Source organism: Schistocerca gregaria, chromosome X (assembly GCF_023897955.1).
Source record: "Schistocerca gregaria isolate iqSchGreg1 chromosome X, iqSchGreg1.2, whole genome shotgun sequence".
Lineage (NCBI taxonomy): Eukaryota > Metazoa > Arthropoda > Insecta > Orthoptera > Acrididae > Schistocerca > Schistocerca gregaria.
Window position 1 is genome coordinate 721,759,122 of NC_064931.1, and position 25,121 is coordinate 721,784,242.

The following is a 25,121-nucleotide window of genomic DNA, read 5'->3' on the forward strand; positions in this document are numbered from 1 at the left end:
TACGGAGTGCCTCTGACATGTAACATGGGTAAGAAACGCCCTCCACCACGCTACTAATGCAAGCTGATTGGCAGTAACATCGGTACTAAGAACCCCGGTACGAAACAGTGTCAATCATTTAACATTGGTACAGAGCGCCTTTTCCGCATAACATTGGTAAGAAGTACCCTCCACAATGCGACATATGCAAGCTGAATAGCTGGAACATTGGTAGAAAGCGCCCTGGAACGAAATATTTTCAGGCATTCAACATTGGTACAGAGCGCCTCTGCTACGTAATATGGGTAAGAAACACCCTCCACAACGCTACATATGCAAGCTGAATGGCATCAACTTCGGCACTAAGAACCTTGGTACGAAATATTCTCAGCCGTTCAACATTGGTATGGAGAGCCTCTGACATGTACTATGGGTAAGAAACACGCTCCACCATGCTACATATGCAAGCTGAATGGCATCAACATCGGAACTAAGAACCTTGGTGCGAAATATTCTCAGCCGTTCAACATTGGTACGAAGAGCCTCTGACATGTAATATGGGTAAGAAACACGCTCCACCACGCTACATATGCAAGCTGAATGACAGTAACATTGGAACTAATCACCCCGGTACGAAACACTCTCAGGCATTTAACATTGGTAGAGAGCGCCTTTGCCGCGTAACATTGGTTAGAAGTACCCTCCACCACGCTACATATGCAAGCTGAACAGCTGGAACACTGGTACAAAGAACCATGGTACGAAATATTCTCAGGCATTCAACATTGGTACAGAGCGTACTCCCACGTAACATGGGTAAGAGACACCCTCCACCATGCTACATATACACGCTGAATGGCATCAACATCGGAGCTAAGAACCTTGGTACAAAATATTCTCAGACGTTCAACATAGGTACGGAGAGCCTCTGACGTGTAATATTGGTAAGAAACACCCTCCACCACGCTACATATGCAAGCTGAATGACAGTAACATCGGTACTAAGAACCCCGGTACCAAACAGTCTCACGAATTTAACATTGGTATAGAGCGCCTTTGCCCCATAACATTGGTAAAATGCACCCTCCACCACGATACAATGCAAGCTGAATAGCTGGACCATTGGTACAAAGAAGCATGGTACGAAATATTCTCAGGCATTCAACATTGGTACAGAGCGTTTCTGCCACATAATATTGGTAAGAAACACCCTCCACCACGCTACATAAGCAAGTGAATGGCATCAACATCGGTACTAAGAACTCTGGTATGAAACAGTCTCAGGCGATTAACATAGGTACAGAGCGCCTTTGTCGCATAACATTGGTAAGAAGTACCCATCACCACGATACATAGTCAAGCTGAATAGCTGGAACACTGGTACAAAGAACTGAGGTACGAAATATTCTCAGGCATTCAACATTGATACATAGCGCCTTTGCCACGTAATATGGGTAAGAAACACCCTCTACCACGCTATATATGAAAGCTGATTGGGAGTACTATTGGAACTAACAACCCCAGTACGAAACAGTCTTCGTTTTTGCCGAGTAACATTGATTAGAAGTACCCTCCACCACGCTACATATGCAAGCTGAATAGCTGGAATATTGGTACAAAGAACCATTTGCATGGTGAATGGCAGGCAATACGATACAACAGGAGCTGCAATGAAGCTATCCGAAAAGGTACAACAGTTTTTGCCAGGAACTAATACTAGTCCCCTATGAGAAAACTACACATAACATTGGTACAGGGTACAGTCTGCCACGCTACACCGTTATTAAGGCTCCTCGTTTACTTAAAAACGATAGGACGCACACTTCAACAAGAAGCCCTGGTATCAAGTAACATGTACTACCTAACGTCATTACGAAGCACCCGCTGCCACCTTCCACTGATACAGAGCGCCCTTTGCCATACCACATCAGTACAAAGAATGCTGGAACGAAATATTCTCAGGCATTCAACATCGGTACAGAGCGCCTCTGCCACGTGACATGGATCAGAAACAACATCCACCACATTACATCTGCAGGCTGAATGGCAGTAATATCGGTACTAAGAAGCCCAGTACGAATCAGTCTCATGAATTTAACATTGGTACAGAGAGCCTTAGCCGCATAACATTGGTAAGAAACACCCTCCAGCACGTTACATATGCAAGCTAAATAGCTGGAACACTGGTAAAAAGAACCGTGGTACGAAATATTCTCAGGCATTCAACATTGGTACAGAGCGCCTTTGCCACGTAATATGGTTAAGAAACACCTTCCACCACGCTATATATGCCAGCTGAATGGCAGTAACATTGGTACTAACAACCCCAGTACGAAACAGTCTTAGGCATTTAACAATGGTACAGAGCGCCTTCGCCGAATAACATTGGTTAGAAGTACCCTCCACCACGTGACATATGCAAGCTGAATAGCTGGAATATTGGTACAATGAACCATGGTACGAAATATTCTCAGGCATTCAACATTGGTACAGAGCGCATTGCCACGTAATATGGGTAAGAAACACCCTCCACCTCATTACATTTGCAAGCTGAATGCACCAACATCGGTACTAAGAAACGTGGTACGAAATATTCACAGCTGTTCAATATTGGCACGGAGTCCCTCTGACAGGTAATATGGGTAAGAAACAACCTCCACCACGCTACATATGCAAGCTGAATGGCAGTAACATCGGTACTAAGAACCCCGGTACGAAACAGTCTCAATCATTTAACATTGGTACAGAGCGCCTTTTTCGCATAACATTGGTAAGAAGTACCCTCCACCACACTACATATGCAATCTAAATAGTTGGAACACTGGTACAAAGAACCGTGGTACGAAATACACTCCTGGAAATTGAAATAAGAACACCGTGAATTCATTGTCGCAGGAAGGGGAAACTTTATTGACACATTCCTGGGGTCAGATACATCACATGATCACAATGACAGAACCACAGGCACATAGACACAGGCAACAGAGCATGAACAATGTCGGCACTAGTACAGTGTATATCCACCTTTCGAAGCAATGCAGGCTGCTATTCTCCCATGGAGACGATCGTAGAGATGCTTGATGTAGTCCTGTGGAACGGCTTGCCATGCCATTTCCACCTGGCGCCTCAGTTGGACCAGCATTCGTGCTGCACGTGCAGACCGCGTGAGACGACGCCTCATCCAGTCCCAAACATGCTCAATGGGGGACAGATCCGGAGATCTTGTTGGCCAGGGTAGTTGACTTACACCTTCTAGAGCACGTTGGGTGGCACGGGATACATGCGGAAGTGCATTGTCCTGTTGGAACAGCAAGTTCCCTTGCCGGTCTAGGAAAGGTAGAACGATGGGTTCGGTGACGGTTTGGATGTACCGTGCACTATTCAGTGTCCCCTCGACGATCACCAGAGGTGTACGGCCAGTGTAGGAGATCGTTCCCCACACCATGATGCCGGGTGTTGGCCATGTGTGCCTTGGTCGTATGCAGTCCTGATTATTGGCGCTAACCTGCACGGCACCAAACACGCATACGACCATCATTGGCACCAATGGAGAAGCGACTCTCATCGCTGAAGACGACACGTCTCCATTCGTCCCTCCATTCACACCTGTCGCGACACCACTGTAGGCGGGCTGCACGATGTTGGGGCGTGAGCGGAAGACGGCCTAACGGTGTGAGGGACCGTAGCCCAGCTTCATGGAGACGGTTGCGAATGGTCCTCGCCGATGCCCCAGGAGCAACAGTGTCCCTAATTTGCTGGGAAGTGGCGGTGCGGTCCCCTACGGCACTGCGTAGGATCCTACGGTCTTGGCGTGCATCCGTGCGTCGCTACGGTCCGGTCCCAGGTCGACGGGCACGTGCATCTTCCACCGACCACTGGCGACATCATCGATGTACTGTGAAGACCTCACGCCCCACGTGTTGAGCAATTCGGCGGAACGTCCACCCGGCCTCCCGCATGCCCACTATACGCCCTCGCTCAAAGTCCGTCAACTGCACATACGGTTCACGTCCACGCTGTCGCGGCATGCTACCAGTGTTAAAGGCTGCGATGGAGCTCCGTATGCCACGGCAAACTGGCTGACACTGACGGCGGCGGTGCACAAACGCAGCGCAGCTAGCGCCATTCGACTGCCAACACCGCGGTTCCTGGTGTGTCCGCTGTGCCGTGCGTGTGATCATTGCTTGTACAGCCCTCTCGCAGTGTCCGGAGCAAGTATGGTGGGTCAGACACACCGGTGTCAATGTGTTCTTTTTTCCGCTTCCAGGAGTAGATTTTCAGGCATTCAACATTGGTACAGCGCCTCTGCAACGTAATAAACGTAAGAAACATCCTCCACCACGCTATATATGCAAGCTGAATGGCAGTAACATTGGAACTAATCACCCCGGTACGAAACAGTCTCAGGCATTTAACATTGGTAGAAAGCGCCTTTGCCGCGTAACATTGGTTAGAAGTACCCTCCACCACGCTACATATGCAATCTGAACAGCTGGAACACTGGTACAAAGAACCATGGTACGAAATATTCTCAGGCATTCAACATTGGTGCAGCGCGCCTTTGCCACGTAATATGGTTAAGAAACACCTTCCACCACGCTATATATGCCAGCTGAATGGCAGTAACATTGGTACTAACAACCCCAGTACGAAAAAGTCTTAGGCATTTAACAATGGTACAGAGCGCCTTTGCCGAATATCATTGGTTAGAAGTACCCTCCACCACGCTACATATGCAAGCTGAATAGCTGGAATATTGGTACAGTGAACATGGTACGAAATATTCTCAGGCATTCAACATTGGTACAGAGCGCACTGCCACGTAATATGGGTAAGAAACACCCTCCACCTCATTACATTTGGAAGCTGAATGCATCAACATCGGTACTAAGAAGCGTGGTACGAAATATTCACACCTGTTCAAAATTGGTACGGAGTGCCTCTGACAGGTAATATGGGTAAGAAACACCCTCCACAACGCTACATATGCAAGCTGAATGACAGTAACATCGGTACTAAGAACCCCGGTACGAAACAGTCTCAATCATTTAACATTGGTACAGAGCGCCTTTTCCGCATAACATTGGTAAGAAGTACCCTCCACCACACTACATATGCAAACTAACTAGTTGGAACACTGGTACAAAGAACCGTGGTACGAAATACACTCCTGGAAATTGAAATAATAACACCGTGAATTCATTGTCGCAGTAAGGGGAATTTTTAATGACACATTCCTGGGGTCAGATACATCACATGATCACACTGACAGAACCACAGGCACATAGACACAGGCAACAGAGCATGCACAATGTCGGCACTAGTACAGTGTATATCCACCTTTCGAAGCAATGCAGGCTGCTATTCTCCCATGGAGACGATCGTAGAGATGCTGGAAGTAGTCCTGTGGAACGGCTTGCCATGCCATTTCCACCTGGCGCCTCAGTTGGACCAGCGTTCGTGCTGGACGTGCAGACCGCGTGAGACGACGCTTCATCCAGTCCCAAACATGCTCAATGGGGGACAGATCCGGAGATCTTGCTGGCCAGGGTAGTTGACTTACACCTTCTAGAGCACGTTGGGTGGTACGGGATACATGCGGACGTGCATTGTCCTGTTGGAACAGCAAGTTCCCTTGCCGGTCTAGGAAAGGTAGAACGATGGGTTCGATGACGGTTTGGATGTACCGTGCACTATTCAGTGTCCCCTCGACGATCACCAGAGGTGTACGGCCAGTGTAGGAGATCGCTCCCCACACCATGATGCCGGGTGTTGGCCATGTGTGCCTCGGTCGTATGCAGTCCTGAATGTGGCGCTCAGCTGTACGGCACCAAACACGCATACGACCATCATTGGCACCAATGGAGAAGCGACACTCATCGCTGAAGACGACACGTCTCCATTCGTCCCTCCATTCACGCCTGTCGCGACACCACTGGAGGCGGGCTGCACGATGTTGGGGCGTGAGCGGAAGACGGCCTAACGGTTTGCGGGACCGTAGCCCAGCTTCATGGAGACGGTTGCGAATGGTCCTCGCCGATACCCCAGGAGCAACAGTGTCCCTAATTTGCTGGGAAGTGGCGGTGCGGTCCCCTACGGCACTGCGTAGGATCCTACGGTCTTGGCGTGCATCCGTGCGTCGCTGCGGTCCGGTCCCAGGTCGACGGCACGTGCACCTTCCGACGACCACTGGCGACATCATCGATGTACTGTGGAGACCTCAAGCCCCACGTGTTGATCAATTCGGCGGTACGTCCACCCGGCCTCCCGCATGCCCACTATACGCCCTCGCTCAAAGTCCGTCAACTGCACATACGGTTCACGTCCACGCTGTCGCGGCATGCTACCAGTGTTAAAGGCTGCGATGGAGCTCCGTATGCCACGGCAAACTGGCTGACACTGACGGCGGCGGTGCACAAATGCTGCGCAGCTAGAGCCATTCGACGGCCAACACCGCGGTTCCTGGTGTGTCCGCTGTGCCGTGGGTGTGATCATTGCTTGTACAGCCCTCTCGCAGTGTCCGGAGCAAGTATGGTGGGTCAGACACACCGGTGTCAATGTGTTCTTTTTTCCGTTTCCAGGAGTGTATTTTCAGGCATTCAACATTGGTACAGAGCGCCTTTGCTACGTAATATGTGTAAGAAACACCCTCCACCACGCTATATATGCAAGCTGAATGGCAGTAACATTGGTACTAACAACCCCAGTACGAAACAGTCTTAGGCACTTAACATTGGTACAGAGCGCCTTTGCCGAATAACATTGGTTAGAAAAACCCTTCATCACGCTACATATGCAAGCTGAATAGTTGGAATATTGGTACAAAGAACCATGGTACGAAATATTCTCAGGCATTCAACATTGGTACAGAACGCACTGCCACGTAATATGGGTAAGAAACACCCTCCACCTCATTACATATGCATGCTGAATGCATCAACATCATTACTAAGAAGCGTGGTACGAAATATTCATAGCTGTTCAATATTGGTACGGAGTGCCTCTGACATGTAATATGGGTAAGAAACACCCTCCACCACGCTACATATGCAAGCTGAATAGCTGGAACATTGGTACAAAAAACCCTAGAACGAAATATTATCAGGCATTCAACATTGGTACAGTACGCCTCTGCCACGTAATATGGGTAAGAAACACCCCCAACCACACTACATATGCAAGCTGAATGGTTGGAACATCGGTACAAAGAACCCTGGTACGAAATACTCTCAGGCATTCAACATTGGGTCAGAGCGCCTCTGACACGTAATATGGGTAAGAAACACCCAAAACCACGCTACATACGCAAGCTGAATGGCGATAACATCGGTACTAAGAACCACGGTGCGAATCAGACTCAGGCATTTAACATTGGTACAGAGCGCCTTTGCCGCATATCATTGGTAAGAAGTAACCTCCACCACGCTACATATGCAAGCTGAATGGCATCAACATCGGTACTAAGAAACCTGGTACGAAATAATTTCAGGCATTCAACATTGGTACAGAGCGCAATGAAGCCATGCAGAGAGATAAAACAGATTTTGCAAGGAACTACCACTAGTCCCCTATTAGAAAACTACCCATGACATTGGTACAGGGCACAGCCTGCCACACTACACCGTTATAAAGGCTACTCGTTTATTTAAAAACGGTAGGATGCACACTTCAACACGAAGCCCTGGTATCAAGTAACTTCTACTCCCTAACGACATTACGAAGCACCCGCTGCCACCTTCCACTGATGCAGAGCGCCCATTGCCATACCACATCAGTACATAGAACGCTGGAACGAAATATTCTCAGGCATTCAACGTCGGTACAGAGCGCCTCTGTCACATAACATGAATAAGAAACACCCTGCACCACGATACATATGCAAGCTGAATGGCAGTAACATCGGTACTAAGAACTCCGGTACTAAAATGTCTCAGGCATTTAACATTGGTAAAGAGAGCCTTTGCCGCATAACATCGGTAAGAAGTACCCTCCACCATGCTACATATGCAAGCTGCATAGCTGGAACACTGGTAAAAAGAACCGTGGTACGAAATATTCTCAGGCATTCAACATTGGTACAGAGCGCCTTTGCCACGTAATATGGTTAAGAAACACCTTCCACCACGCTATATATGCCAGCTGAATGGCAGTAACATTGGTACTAACAACCCCAGTACGAAAAAGTCTTAGGCATTTAACAATGGTACAGAGCGACTTTGCCGAATATCATTGGTTAGAAGTACCCTCCACCACGCTACATATGCAAGCTGAATAGCTGGAATATTGGTACAATGAACATTGTACGAAATATTCTCAGGCATTCAACATTGGTACAGAGCGCACTGCCACGTAATATGGGTAAGAAACACCCTCCACCTCATTACATTTGGAAGCTGAATGCATCAACATCGGTACTAAGAAGCGTGGTACGAAATATTCACAGCTGTTCAAAATTGGTACGGAGTGCCTCTGACAGGTAATATGGGTAAGAAACGCCCTCCACCACGCTACTAATGCAAGCTGAATGGCAGTAACATCGGTACTAAGAACCCCGGTACGAAACAGTGTCAATCATTTAACATTGGTACAGAGCGCCTTTTCCGCATAACATTGGTAAGAAGTACCCTCCACCATGCGACATATGCAAGCTGAATAGCTGGAACATTGGTACAAAGAACCCTGGTACGAAATATTCTCAGGCATTCAACATTGGGTCAGAGCGCCTCTGCCACGTAATATCGGTAAGAAACACCCACAACCACGCTACATACGCAAGCTGAATGGCGATAACATCGGTACTAAGAACCCCGGTACGACACAGTCTCAATCTTTTAACATTGGGACAGAGTGCCTTTGTCGCATAACATCGGTAAGATGTACCCTCCACGACGCTACTTATGCAAGCTGAATAGCTGAAACATTGGTAGAAAGAAACCTCCGTACGAAATATTCTCAGGCATGTAACATTGGTACAGAGTGCCTTTACCGTATAAAATCGGTAAGAAGTACCCTCCAACACGCTAAATATGCAAGCTAAATAGCTGGAACGTTGGTACAAAGAACCCTGGTACGAAATATTCTCAGCCGTTCAACAATGGTACGCAGTGCCTCTGACATGTCATATGGGTAAGAAACACCCTCCACCACGCTACATATGCAAGCTCAATGGGAGTAACATCGGTACTAAGATCCCCGGTGCGAATCAGACTCAGGAATTTAACAGTGGTACAGAGCGTCTGTGCCGCATAACATTGGTAAGAAACACCCTCCACCACGCTACATATGCAAGCTGAATGGCTGAAACATTGGTACAAAGAACCGTGGAACGAAATATTATCAGTCATTCAAAATCGGTACAGAGCGCCTCTGCCACGTAATATGGGTAAGGAAAACCCTCCACCACGCTACATAAGCAAGTGAATGGCATCAACATCGATACCAAGACCCCTGATACGAAATATTCTCAGCAGTTCAACATTGGTACGGAGTGTCTCTGACATGTAATATGGATAAGAAACACCGTCCACCACGCTACACATGCAGGCTGAATTTCAGTAACATCGGTACTAAGAACCACGGTGCGAATCAGACTCAAGCATTTAACAATGGTACAGAGCGCCGCTGCCACGTTTCAAGGGTGATAAACACTCTCCACCACGCTACATTTGCATGGTGAATGGCAGGCAATACGATAAAACAGGAGCCATGCGGAGAGATAAAACAGATTTTGCAAGGAATTACCACTAGTCCAATACTAGAAAACTACCCATAACATTGGTACAGGGCACAGTCTGCCACACTACACCGTTAATAAGGCTACTCGTTTATTTAAAAACGGTAGGATGCACACTTCAACACGAAGCCCTGGTATCTAGTAACTTCTACTCCCTAAAGTCATTACGAAGCACCCGCTGCCACCTTCCACTAATGCAGAGCGCACATTGCCATACCACAGTAGTACAAAGAACGCTGGAACGAAATATTCTCAGGCATTCAACGTCGGTACAGAGCGCCTCTGTCACATAACATGAATAAGAAACGCCCTCCACCACGATACATATGCTAGCTGAATGGCAGTAACATCGGTACTAAGAACTCCGGTACTAAAATGTCTCAGGTATTTAACATTGGTAAAGAGAGCCTTTGCCTTATAACATCGGTAAGAAGTACCCTCCACCATGGTACATATGCAAGCTGCATAGCTGGAACATTGGTACAAATAACCCTGGTACAAAATATTCTCAGGCATTCAAAATTGGTAAAGAGCGCCTTGCCACGTAATATGGGTAAGAAACACCCTCCAGCACGCTTCATATTCAAGCTGAATGGCGTCAACATCTGTACTAACAACCCTGGAACGAAATATTCATAGCCATTCAACATTGGTACGGAGAGAATCTGACTTGTAATATGGGTAAAAAACACCCTCCACCATGCTACATATGCAAGCTGAATGACAGGAGCATCGGTACTAAGAACCCCGGTACGAATAAGTCTAGAGCGTTTAACATTGGTACTGAGTGCCTTTGCCTCATAACATCGGTAAGAAGTACCCTCCACCACTATACATATGCAATCTGAATAACTGGAACATTGGTACAAAGAGCCATGGTTCGAAATAGTCTCTAGCATTCAATATTGGCACAGCTCGCCTCTCCCACGTAATATGGGTAAGAAACTCCCTCAACCACACTACATAAGCAAGCTGTTTTGCTGGAACATCGATACAAAGAACCCTGGTACGAAATATTCTCAGCCGTTCAACACTGGTACGGAGGGCAGCTGACATGTAATATGGGAATGAAACGCCCTCCACCACGCTACATATGCAAGCTGAATGGCAGTAACATCGGTACTAAGAACTCCGGTACGAAACAATCTCAATCATTTAACATTGGTACAGAGCGCCTTCGCCTCATAACATCGGTAAAAAATCCCCTGCACGACGCTACATACGCAAGCTGAATAGCTGGAACATTTTTACAAAGAACCCTGGTACGAAATATTCTCCGACATTCAACATTGGTACAGAGCGCTTCTGCCACGTAATATGGGTAAGAAACACCCTCCACAATGCTACATATGCAAGCTGAATGGCAATAACGTCGGCACTAAGAACCCCAGTACGAAAGAGTCTCAGGCGCTTAACATTGGTACAGAGTGCCTTTGCCGCGTAACATTGGTAAGAAGTACCCTCCACCACGCTCTATATGCAAGCTAAATAGCTGACACACTGGTAAAAAGAATCATGGTACGAAATATTCTCAGGCAATCAACATTGGTACAGAGCGCCTCTGCCTCGTAATATGGGTAAGAAACACCCTCTTTCACGCTACATATGCAACCTGAATGGCATCAACATCGGTACTAAGAAACCCGGTACGAAATATTCTCAGCCGTTCAACATTGGTACAGAGTGCCTGTGACATGTATTATGGGTAAGAAAGACCCTCCACCATGCTACATATGCAAGGTGCATGTCAGTTACATCGGTACTCAGAACCCCGTTTCGAAACAGTCTCAGGCATTTAACATTGGTACAGAGCGCGTTTGCCGTTAACATCCGTAAGATGTACCCTCCACCACGCTACTTATGCAAGCTGAATAACTGGAACATTGGTACAATGAACCGTGGTACGAAATATTCTCAGGCATTCAACATTGGTACAGAGCGCATCTGACACGTAATATGGGTATGAAACACCGTCAACCATGCTACATATGCAACCTGAATGGCATCAACAACGGTACTAAAAACCTTGGTACGAAATATTCTCAGCCGTTCGACATTGGTACGGATAGCCTCTGAAATGTAATATGGGTAAGAAACACGCCCACCACGCTACATATGCAAGCAGAATTTCAGTAACATCGGTACTAAGAACCCTGGTGCGAATCAGACTCAGGAATTTAACATTGGTACAGAGCGTCTTTGCCTCATAACATCGGTAAGAAGTACCCTCCACCACGCTACATATACAAGCTCAATAGCTGGAACATTGGTACAAAGAACCCTGGTACGAAATATTCTCAGGCATTAAATATTGGTACAGAGGGAACTCCCACGTAACATGGATAAGAAACACCCTCCAACGTGCTACATATGCAAGCTAAATAGCTGGAACATTGGTACAAAGAACCGTGGTACGAAATATTCTCAGGCATTCAACGTTGGTATAGAGGTCCTCTGCCACGTAATATGAGTAAGAAGTACCCTCCACCACGCTACATATTCAAGCTGGATGGCATCACCATCTGTACTAAGAACCCTGGTACGAAATAGTCTCAGGCATTTAACATTATTACGGAGTGCCCCTGTAGCTTAACATCGTCAAGAAATACACTCCAGCACGCTACATGTGCAAGAAGAATGGCATTAACATCGGTACAAACAAACGTGGAACGAAATAATTTTAGGCATTCAACATTTGTACAGAGCGCCCATGCCACGTATCACGGGTAATAAACACTCTCCACCACTCTACATTTGCATGGCGAATGGCAGGCAATTCGATACAACAGGACTTGCAATGAAGCCATCCTCTTTGCCAGGAACTATCACTAGTCCCCAAGAGAGAACTGCCCATAACATTGGTACAGGGCACAGTTTGCAACGCTACGCCGTTATTAAGGCTCCTCGCTTACTTAAAAACTTTAGGATTGCACACTTCAACTCGAAGGCCTGGTATCTAGTAACCTCTACTACCTAACGTCATTACGAAGAACCCGCTGCCACCTTCCACTGATACAGAGCGCCGTTTGCCATACCACATCAGTACAAAAAACGCTGGAACGAAATATTCTCCGGCATTCAACATCGGTACAGAGCGCCTCTGACACGAGACATGGATAAGAAACAACCTCCACCACGTTACATCTGCAGGCTGAATGGCAGTAACATCGGTACTATGAACCCCAGTACGAATCAGTCTCAGGAATTTAACATTGGTACAGAGCGCCTTTGCCGCATAACATTGGTAAGAAGTACCCTCCACCACGCTACATATGCAAGCTAAATAGTTGGAACACTGGTACAAAGAACCGTGGTACGAAATATTTTCAGGCATTCAACATTGGTACAGTGCGCACTCCCACGTAACATGGATAAGAAACACCCTCCACCATGCTACATATACAAGCTGAATGGCATCAACATCGGTACTAAGAACCCTGGTACGAAATATTCTCAGCCGTTCAACATTGGTACGGCGTGCTTCTGACATGTAATATGCGTAAGAAGCACCCTCCACCATGCTACATATGCAAGTTGAATGGCTGGAACAACGGTATAAAGAACCCTGCTACGAAATATTCTCAGGCATCAACATTGGTACAGACCGACTCTGCCACGTATTATAGGTAAGAAACACCCTCCACCACGCTACATTTGCATGGTGAATGGCATTCAATACGATACAACAGGAGCTGAAATGAAGCCCTTCGGGAAGAACCAACAGTTTTTGCCGGGAACTACCAATATTACATTCTGAGAAAATTACCCATAACATAGGTACAGAGCACAGTCTGCCACGCTACATCATTATTAAGTTCTCTCGTTTATTTAAAACTGATAGAAAGTACACTTAAACACGCAGCCCTGGTATCAGGTACTCCCCACTATGTAACGTAATTGCGAAGCACCCGCTGCCAGCTCTCACTAGTACAGAACGCCTTTGCCAAACCACATCGGTGCAAAGAAACCTTCTACGAAATACACTCAGGCATTCAACATTGGTACAGAGCGCCTCTGCCACGTAATATCGGTAAGAGACACCCTCCACACCGCTACATATGGAAGTTGAATGATATTAACATCGGTACTAAAAACCCTGGTACGAAATTGTCTCAGGCATTTAACATTGGCACAGTGCGCCCCTGCCGCGTAACATCGCTTAGAAATACCCTCCACCACGCTACATGAATAGCTGGAACATTGGTAGAAAGAACCCTGATACGAAATACACTCAGCCATTCAACATTGGTACAGAGCGACTCTGAAACTTAACATGGGTAAGAAACACCCTCCATCACGCTACACATGCAAGATGAATGGCAGGAACATCGGTACTAAGAACTATGGTACGAAATACTCTCAGGCGTTCAACATTGGTACAGAGGGCCCCTGTCACGTAACAAGGGTAAAAAACACCCTCCGCCACGCTACATTTGCATGGTGAATGGCAGTTAATAGGGTACATCAGGAGCTGCAATGAAGCTATCCGGAAATAAGCTACAGTTTTTGCCTGGAAATACCATTATTCCTTGGTGAGAAAACTACCCATAACATTAGTACAGAGCACCGTCTGCCACGAAAAACGCATCGTCCATAAAAGGACTACATTTTTTTCTAGGGACTACCATCATTCCTTTCTGAGAAAACGACCCATAACATTGGTAGGCTGCCACACTACACCATTATTAAGTCCCTCGTCATTTAAAAATGATAGTAAGCATTCCTCAACACGCAGCTCTGGTATCAAGTACCCTCCGCTACCTAACTTCATCACAAAGTACCCGCTGCCAGCTTCCACTGATACAAAACGCTCTTTGCCATACCACATCGGTCAAAGACCCCTGGTTCGAAATGTTCTCAGGCATTCAACATTGGTACAGAGCGAACCTGCCACGTAACGAGGGTAAGAGACACCCTCCACCACGCTGCATTTGCATGGTGAATGGCAGGCAATACGGTACAACAGGAGCTGCAGTGAAGCCATCTGGAAAGAAACTACAGGTTTTGCACGGAACTACCATTATTCATTTCTGAGAAAACTACGCATAACATTGGTACAAACCACCGTCTGCCACGAAATACCATTATTAAGTGCCCTCTGTCATTTAAAATTGATAGGAAGCACACTTCAAGTCGCAGCCCTTGTGTCAACTACACTCCGCTACGTAACGTCATTACGAAACACCCGCTGCCAGACTCAAAAACGCCGTCTACATACAACATCGGTGCAAAGAACCATGGTACCTAATATTCCATAGTGTTCACGATTGATGCAGACCTCCACTGCCACGTAAAATCTGTAAGAAACGCCCTCTACCACGCAACATTTTCGTGGTGATTGGCAGGCAATAAGATACGCAAGGACTTGCAATGCAATCGTCCGGGAAAATCTACAGTTTTTTCTAGGTACTACCATCATTCCATTCCTAGAAAACTACCCATAACATTGGTAGAGAGCACAGTCTGCCACACTACACCATTATTGAGGCCCTCGTTCAAGTAAAAACGATAGAAAGCACACTTCCACACGCAGCTCTGATTTCAAGTACCCTCCGCTACGTAACGTCATTACGAAACACCCACTGCCAGTCTCCACGGGTATAAAACGCCCTCTGCCATACAACATCTTTACAAAGAACCTTGGTGCGAAATATTCTCAGGCATTCAGCATTCTGCACAGCGCCTCTGCCACGTAATATGGGTAAGAAACACCCTCCACCAAGCAACATTTGCATGGGGAATGGCAGGCAATAGGATACACAAGGAGCTGCAATGCATCCATCCCCAAAAAATCTACAATTTTTGCGCGGAAGTATCATCATTCCTGTCTGAGAAAACTACACAAAACGTCCAGCAGTTTCGTACACGTGTGTAGCGCTTGGTAAACAATGGGATAGGCAATGACGTCAGCAGTCATTTCCCTGGAAACGACCTCCGGCATTGTTGTTAAGCTATAAAAGTAGGCGCAGTTCGTTACCGGGTAACAGTTCCTGGGCGAGTTCATTTTGAGGAGGTCACATCTGTGTCCGTCTCAGCCGTTAGAGATGTCTTCGACGTTGCGGGGCGGCAACGAGAGCGGCGACGGGCGACGCCTCATCGACGTCGTCTCGCAAGCTCTCAGAGAACTGCGCGACGTCCGCGGTTCATCTCTGAACCAAATCGGAGCGTGGCTGGAGGCCAACACCCATTCCGCTGTAGGTGTAAGTCGCGCGCTAGCTCAAATGTTTGTCACTCTGTCGCGGTCAGCGTTGCGTAAAGCGCAGTTCTGTGGCTAAGGCGGATGCTTTTGTGTAGATGAATGAGCGGCTGCTGCAGCTTACGCTGAGGAGGGGCGTGGAGGACGGTTCGCTCATCGTCCGCAGCGGCCGCTACAAGCTGGCTACGCGCGATGACCAGCGTAAGCTGCGCCGCGTCAGGAGAAACCGCCGTCGCAGCGGCAGACAACCCCGCCGCAGATCGAGACAACCCCGCCGCAGATGCAGACAAGCCCGCCGCCCCCGCAGAAGGCGCACCCGCAGCTTCTCCAGGAGGCGGCGACTCAGTTGCCTAATTGTAACAGAATGGCTGAATAAATACTTCTAAAATCTGTAGTAAACTCTATAAATAAATTTTTGTTTCGAGAAACCTTTGTTTTTATTTATCTGTCTAAATATACTGCTCCCAACAGTATCTAGAGAAAACAAATACCGCACGTAAATGAACAAAATTTTCTTCCACAATTCGGAAGTACATACAAAAAAGGCTAGAGGCCGTTTTTTTTAAAAATGTAGTAGAGAGTGCTATGTACCGATGTTACATTGAAGTGCTACTTCATGCCTGGGTCCATTTACCATGTTACATGACAGAGGGAGTTCTGCACCATTTTTTAGCGACTGAAAGTACTTCACACTAATGTTGTGTGGTGGAGGGTGCTTTCTACAAATGTTGCATGGGAGTGAGTGCTTTACACACGTTTTCTTACGTTGTAGCTATGGCTGGAAACGTTGCAGGCTACTGATGCCTTATGGTCGAGAGTGCTATGTACTGATGTTACATTGGAGTGCTGCTTTATGCAGGGTCCTTTTTACCATGGTGCATGGCAGTGGGAGCTCAGCACCATTGTTTTGCGACTGAAAGTGTTTCACACTAATGTTGTTTGGCGGAGGGTACTCTGTACCAATGGTGCAGGGGGGAGAGTGCTTTACACGAATGATGTCTTACGGAAGGTGCTTCGTAGCTATGGCTGGAAACGTTGCAGACTACTGATGCCTTATGGTCGAGAGTGCTATGTACTGATGTTACATTGGAGTGCTGCTTTACGCAGGGTCCTTTTTACCATGGTGCATGGCAGTGGGAGCTCAGCACCATTGTTTTGCGACTGACAGTGTTTCACACTAATGTTGTTTGGCGGAGGGTACACTTTACCAATGGTGCAGGGGGGAGAGTGCTTTACACGAATGATGTCTTACGGAAGGTGCTTCGTAGCTATGGCTGGAAACGTTGCAGACTACTGATGCCTTATGGTCGAGAGTGCTATGTACTGATGTTACATTGGAGTGCTGCTTTATGCAGGGTCCTTTTTACCATGGTGCATGGCAGCGGGAGCTCAGCACCATTGTTTTGCGACTGAAAGTGTTTCACACTAATGTTGTTTGGCGGAGGGTACTCTGTACCAATGGTGCTGGGGGGAGAGAGCTTTACATGAATGATGTCTTCGGAAGGTGCTTTGTAACTATGGCTGGAAACCTTTTAGACTACCGCCGGAGGTGTGGCTGTGCGGCTCTAGGCGCTTCAGTCTAGAACTGCGTGACCCCTACGGTCGCAGGTAAGAATCCTGCTTCAGACATGGATTCATGTGATATCCTTAGGTTAGTTAGGTTTAAGTACTTCTAAGTTCTATGGGACTGATGACCGCAGATGTTAAGTCCCACAATGCTTAGAGCCATTTGAACCAATTTGAACCTTGCAGACTACCGATGCTTTGTAGTAGAGAGTGCTAGGTAAAAATGTTACACTGGAGTGATGCTTCATGCCAGGGTGCTTTTAACCATGTTACATGGCAGAGAGACCTCTGCATCGTTTTTTTGGGTACTGAAAATACTTCACATTAATGTCGTGTGGCGGAGGGTCATTTCTACTAATGTTTCATGAGAGATAGTGTTTTGAACCAATATTCTCGTACGAAAGGAGCATCGTATCTACGGCTGGAAAGCTTGCAGACTACTGATGCTTTGTGGTTGAGAGTGCTCTGTCCTGATTTTACACTGGAGTGCTGCTTCATGCCAGGGTGCTTTTTACCATGTTACACGGCAATGAGAGCTCTGTAATATTTTTTAGCGACTGAAAGTTCTTCACACTAATGTTGAGTGGCAGAGGGTGCTTTGTAGCAATTATGCATGGGAGAGAGTGCTTTACACCATTATTTTCTTACGGAAAGTGATTCGAAACTATGTCATGCTGCAGAGGGTACTTCGTGTCAGTGTTGCGATGGACTCTGCTTCCCCCCAATTTTATGTGGCAGAGCATGTTTCGAACCATTGTTGTATGGTGGAGGCTGTTTGGTAGCGATTTTATGTTGCGGAGACTGCTTCAAGACATTGCCAGTACTGCGTGGCTGGAAAGCTTGCAGACGATTGATGCTTTGTGGTGGAGAGGTATGTTCCATTGGAGTGCTGTTTCATGCCAGTGTTGTTTTTACCATGTTACATTGCAGAGGGAGTTCTGCACCGATGTTTAGCGACTGAAAGTACTTCACCCTTATGTTGTGAGACGGAGGGTGCTTTGAACCAATGTTGCGTGGCAGAGAGTGCTTTACACCAATGTTGTCTTAAGGAAAGTGAATCATAAGTAAGTTTTGTTACAGAGGGTGGTTCGTGTCACTGCTGTGCGATGGACTCTGCTTCTTTCCAGTTTTACGTTGCAGAGGGTGTTTCGTTCCATAGTTGTATGGTGGAGGTTACTTGGTTACGATGATATGTTGCAAAGAGTATTTCCTGACAATGACAGTGTTGTGTGGCTGGAAACATTGCACACTACTGATGCCTTGAGGCTGAGAGTGCTATATACCGATGTCACATTGGAGTGCAACTCCATGCCACGGCTCTTTTTACCATGTTACATAGCAGTTGGTGATCTGCAATATTTTTTAGCGACTGAAAGTACTTCAGACTAATGTTGTGTGGCGGAAGGTGCTTTGTACCAATGCTGCATGGGAAAGAGTGCTTTCACCAATGTTGTCTTACGGACGGTGCTTCGTAGCTATGGCTGGAAACGTTGCAGACTACCGATGCCTTGTGGTCGACAGTGCTATGTACTGATGTTACACCGGAGTGGTGGTTCATAGCAGGGTCCTCTTTACCATGGTGCAGGGGGGAGAGTGCTTTACACGAATGTTGTCTTACGGACGCTGCTTCGTAACTGTGGCTGGAAACATTGCAAACTGCTGATGCTTTGAGGCACAGAGTGCTATATACCGATGTCACATTAGATTGCAACTCCATGCCACGGCTCTTTTTACCATGTTACATAGCAGAGGATGATCTGCAATATTTTTTAGCGACTGAAAGTACTTCAGACTAATGTTGTGTGGCGGAGGGTGCTTACTACCAATGCTGCATGGGAGAGAGTGCTTTACACCAATGTTGTCTTACGGATGCTGCTTCGTAACTATGGCTGAAAACATTGCAGACTACTGATGCTTTGAGGCACAGAGTGCTATATACCGATGTCACATTAGATTGCAACTCCATGCCACGGCTCTTTTTACCATGTTACATAGCAGAGGATTATCTGCAATATTTTTTAGCGACTGAAAGTACTTCAGACTAACGTTTTGTGGCGGAGGGTGCTTTGTACCAATGCCGCATAGGAGTGAGTGCTTTACACCAATGTTGTCTTACAGAAGGTGCTTCGTAGCTATGGCTGGAAACGTTGCAGACTACTGATGCTTTATGGTCGAGAGTGCTATATACCGACGTTACATTGAGGTGCTGCTTCATGGCAGGTTCCTTTTTACCATGGTGCATGGCAGTGGGATCTCAGCATCTTTGTTTTACGACTGAGAATGTTTCACACTAATGTTGTTTGACGGAGGGTACTTCTTACTAATGGTGCGGTGGGGAGAGTGCTTTACACAAATGTTGTCTTACGGTCGCTGCTTCGTAACTATGGCTGGAAACATTGCAGACTACTGATGCTTTGAGGCAGAGAGTGCTATATACCGATGTCACATTGGAGTGCAACTCCATGCCACCGCTTTTTTTACCATGTTACACACCAGAGGGTGATCTGCAATATTTTCTAGCGACTGATAATACTTCAGACTAATGTTGTGTGGCGGAGGGTGCTTTGTACCAATGCTACATGAGAGAGAGTGCTTTACATCAGTGTTCTCTTACATAAGGTGCTTCGTTGGTATGGCTGGAAACGTTGCATACTACTAATGCCTTATGGTCGACAGTGCAATGTACCGATGTTACATTGGAGTGCTGCGTCATGGCAGGGTCCATTATACCATGGTGCATAGCAGTGGGAGCTCAGCACACATTGTTTTACGACTGAATGTGTTTCACACTAATGTTGTTTGGCGGAGGATACTTTTTACCAAAGGTGCAGGGGGGAGAGTTCTTTACAGGAATATCGTCTAACTGACGCTGCTTCGTAACTATGGCTGGAAACATTGCAGACCGCTGATGCTTTGAGGCAGAAAGTGCTATATACCGATGTCACATTGGAGTGCAACTACATGCCACGACTCTCTTTACCAAGTTACATAGCAGAGGGTAATGTGGAATATATTTTAGCAACTGAAAGTACTCCAGACTAAATTTGGTTGGCGGAGGGTGCTTCGTACCAATGCTGCATGCGAGAGAGTGCTTTAAACCAATGTTGTCTCACAGAAGGTGCTTCGCAGCTACGGCTGGAAACGTTGCAGACTACTGATGCCATATGGTCGAGAGTGCTAAGTACAGATGTTACATTGGAGTGCTGCTTCATGGCAAGGTCCGTTTTACCGCTGTGCATGGCACTGGGAGCTCAGCACCATTGTTTTACAACAGAAAGTGTTTCAGAGTAATGTTGTTTGGTGGAGGGTACTTTTTACCAATGGTGCAGGGGGGAGAGTTCTTTGCACGAATATGGTCTTACGGACGCTGCTTCGTAACTATGGCTGGAAACATTCCAGACTACTGATGCTTTGAGGCAGAGAGTGCTATATACCGGTGTCACATTGGAATGAAACCCCATGTCACGGCTCTTTTTACCATGTTACATAGCAGAGACTGATATGCAATATTTTTTAGCGACTGAAAGTACTTCAGACTAATGTTGTGTGGCGGAGAGTGCTTCGTACCAATGATGCATGCGAGAGAGTGCTTTAAACCAATGTTGTCTCACAGAAGGTGCTTCGCAGCTCTGGCTGGAAACATTGCAGACTACTGATGAGTTTTGGTCGAGAGTGCTATGTGCCGATGTTTCATTGGAGTGCTGCGTCATGGTAGGGTTTCTTTTTAACATGGTGTATGGCAGTGGGAGCTCAGCACCATTGTTTTACGACTGAAAGTGTTTCACCCAAATGTTGTTTGGCGGATGGTACTTTTTACCATTGGTGCAGGGGGGAGAGTGCTATACACGAATGTTGTCTTACGGATGCTGCTACGTAACTACGGGTAAAAACATTGCAGACCACTGATGCTTTGAGGCAGAGAGTGCTATATACCGAGGTCACATTGGAGTGCAACTCGATGCCAAGGTTCTTTTTACCATGTTACATAGCAGAGGGTGATGTGGAATATTTTTTAGCAACTGAAAGTACTTCAGACTAATGTTGTGTGGCGGAGGGTGCTTTGTATCAGTGCTGCATGGGAGAGAGTGCTTTACACGAATGTTGTCTTACGAAAGGTGCTTCGTAACTATGGCTGGAAACATTGCAGACTACTGATGCTTTAAGGCAGAGAGTGATATATATCGATGTCACTTTGGAGCGAAACTCCATGCCACAGCTCTTTTTACCATGTTACATAGCAGAGGGTGATCTGCAATATTTTTTAGCGACTGAAAGTATTTCAGACTAAAGTTGTGTGGTGGAGGATGCTTTGTACCAATACTGCATGGGAGAGAGTGCTTTACACCAATGTTGTCTTACGGAAGGTGCTTCGTAGGTATGGCTGTAAACGTTACAGACTACTGATGCTTTATGGTCGAGAGTGCTATGTACCGATGTTATAATGGAGTGCTGCTTCATGGGAGGGCCCTTTTCACCATGGTGCATGACAGTTGGAGCTCAGCACCATTGTTTTACGACTGAAAGTGTTTCACACTAATGTTGTTGTGCGGAGGGTACCTTCCACCAATGGTGCAGGAGGGAGAGTTCTTTACACGAATATGGTCTATTTGACGCTGCTTCTTAACTATGGCTGGAAACATTCCAGACTACTGATGCTTTGAGGCAGAGAGTGCTATATACCGATGTCACATTAGAGTGCAACTCCATGCCACGGCTCTTATTACTATGTTACATAGCAGAGGGTGATCTGCAATATTTTTTAGCGATTGAAAGTACCTAAGACTACAGTTGTGTGGCGGAGGGTGCTTTGTACCAATGCTGCATGGGAGAGAGTGCTTTACACGAATGTTGTCTTACGAAAGGTGCTTCGTAACTATGGCTGGAAACATTGCAGACTACTGATGCTTTAAGGCAGAGAGTGATATATATCGATGTCACTTTGGAGCGAAACTCCATGCCACAGCTCTTTTTACCATGTTACATAGCAGAGGGTGATCTGCAATATTTTTTAGCGACTGAAAGTATTTCAGACTAAAGTTGTGTGGTGGAGGATGCTTTGTACCAATACTGCATGGGAGAGAGTGCTTTACACCAATGTTGTCTTACGGAAGGTGCTTCGTAGGTATGGCTGTAAACGTTACAGACTACTGATGCTTTATGGTCGAGAGTGCTATGTACCGATGTTATAATGGAGTGCTGCTTCATGGGAGGGCCCTTTTCACCATGGTGCATGACAGTTGGAGCTCAGCACCATTGTTTTACGACTGAAAGTGTTTCACACTAATGTTGTTGTGCGGAGGGTACCTTCCACCAATGGTGCAGGAGGGAGAGTTCTTTACACGAATATGGTCTATTTGACGCTGCTTCTTAACTATGGCTGGAAACATTCCAGACTACTGATGCTTTGAGGCAGAGAGTGCTATATACCGATGTCACATTAGAGTGCAACTCCATGCCACGGCTCTTATTACTATGTTACATAGCAGAGGGTGATCTGCAATATTTTTTAGCGATTGAAAGTACCTAAGACTACAGTTGTGTGGCGGAGGGTGCTTTGTACCAATGCTGCATGGGAGAGAGTGCTTTACGCCAATGTTGTTTTACGGATGGTGCTTCCTAGCTATGGAGGGTAACGTTGCAGACTACAGATGCCTTATGGTCGAGAGTGCTATGTATTGATGATTGGAGTGCTGCGTCATGGCAGGGTCCATTATACCATGGTGCATAGCAGTGGGAGCACAGCACACATTGTTTTACGACTGAAAGTGTTTCACACTAATGTTGTTTGGCGGATAATACTTTTTACCAAAGGTGCAGGGGGGACAGTTCTTTACAAGAATATCGTCTAAATAACGCTGCTTCGTAACTATTGCTGGAAACATTCCAGACTACTGATGCTTTGAGGCAGAGAGTGCTATATACCGGTGTCACATTGACATGGAACTCCATGCCACGCCTCTTTTTACCATGTTACATAGCAGAGAGTAATCTGAAATATTTTTTAGCGACTGAAAGAACTTTAGACTAATGTTGTGTGGCGGAGGGTGCTCCGTACCAATGATGCATGCGAGAGAGTGCTTTACACGAATGTTGTCTTACGAAAGATGCTTCGTAACTATGGCTGGAAACATTGCAGACTACTGATGCTTTAAGGCAGAAATATTCTCAGCCGTTCAACACTGATACGGAGAACCTCTGACATGTAATATCGGTAAGAAACACGCCCACCAAGCTACATATGCAAGCTGAATGGCAGTAACATCGGTACTAAGAACCCTAGTACGAATCATTCTCAGGAATTTAACATTGGTAAAGAGAGCCTTTGCCGCATAACATTGGTAAGAAGTACCCTCCACCACGATACATATGCAAGCTGAGTAGCTGGAACATTGGTATAAAAAACCCTAGTACGAAATATTCTCAGGCATTCAACATTGGTACAAAGCGCACTGCCTCGTAATATGGGTAAGAAACACCCTCCACCAGGCTACACATGTAAAGTGAAAGGCATCAACAACGGTACTAAAATCCTGGTACGAAATATTCTTAGCCGTTCAACATTGGTACGGAGTGCTTCTGACATGTAATATGGGTAAGAAACACCCTCCACCACGCTACATATTCAAACTGAATGGCAGTAAGATCGGTACTAAGAACCCCAGTACGAATCAGTCTCAGGAATTTAACATTGGTACTGAGCGCCTTTTCCGCATGACATTGGTAAGAAGTACCCTCTACCCTGCGACATATGCAAGCTGAATAGCTGGAACATTGGTACAAAGCGTTCTGGAACGAAATATTATCAGGCATTCAACATTGGTACAGAGCGCCTCTGCTACGTAATATGGGTAAGAAACACCCTCCAGCACGCTACATATGCAAGCTGAATAGCTGGAACATTGGTACAAGGAACCCTGGTACGAAATATTCTCAGGCATTCAACATTGGGTCAGAGCTCCTCTGCCACGTAATATGGGTAAGAAACACCCAGAACCACGCTACATACGCAAGCTGAATGGCGTTAACATCGGTACTAAGAACCCCAGCACGACACAGTCTCAATCATTTAACATTGGGACAGAGCGCCTTTGCCGCATAACATCGGTAAGAAGTACCATCCACGACGCTACATATGCAAGCTGAATAGCTGGAACGTTGTTACAAAGAACACCGGTACGAAATATTCTCAGGCGTTCAACTTTGGTACGCAGTGCCTCTGACATGTCATATGGGTAAGAAACACCCTCGACCACGCTACATATGCAAGCACAATGGCCTTAACATCGGTACTAAGAAGCCCTGCACGAAAGAGTCTCAGGCGCTTAACATTGGTACAGAGCGCCTCTGCCGCATAGCATTGGTAAGAAGTAGCCTCCACCAAGCTACATATGCGAGCTGAATGGCTGAAACATTGGTACAAAGAACCCTGGAATGAAATATACTCAGTCATTCAAAATTGGTACAGAGCGCCTCTGCCACGTAATATGGATAAGAAAGACCCTCCACCACGCTACATAAGCAAGTGAATGGCATCAACATCGGTACCAAGACCCCTGGTACGAAATATTCTCAGCAGTTCAACATTGATACGGAGTGTCTCTGACATGTAATATGGATACGAAACACCGTCCACCACGCTACATATGC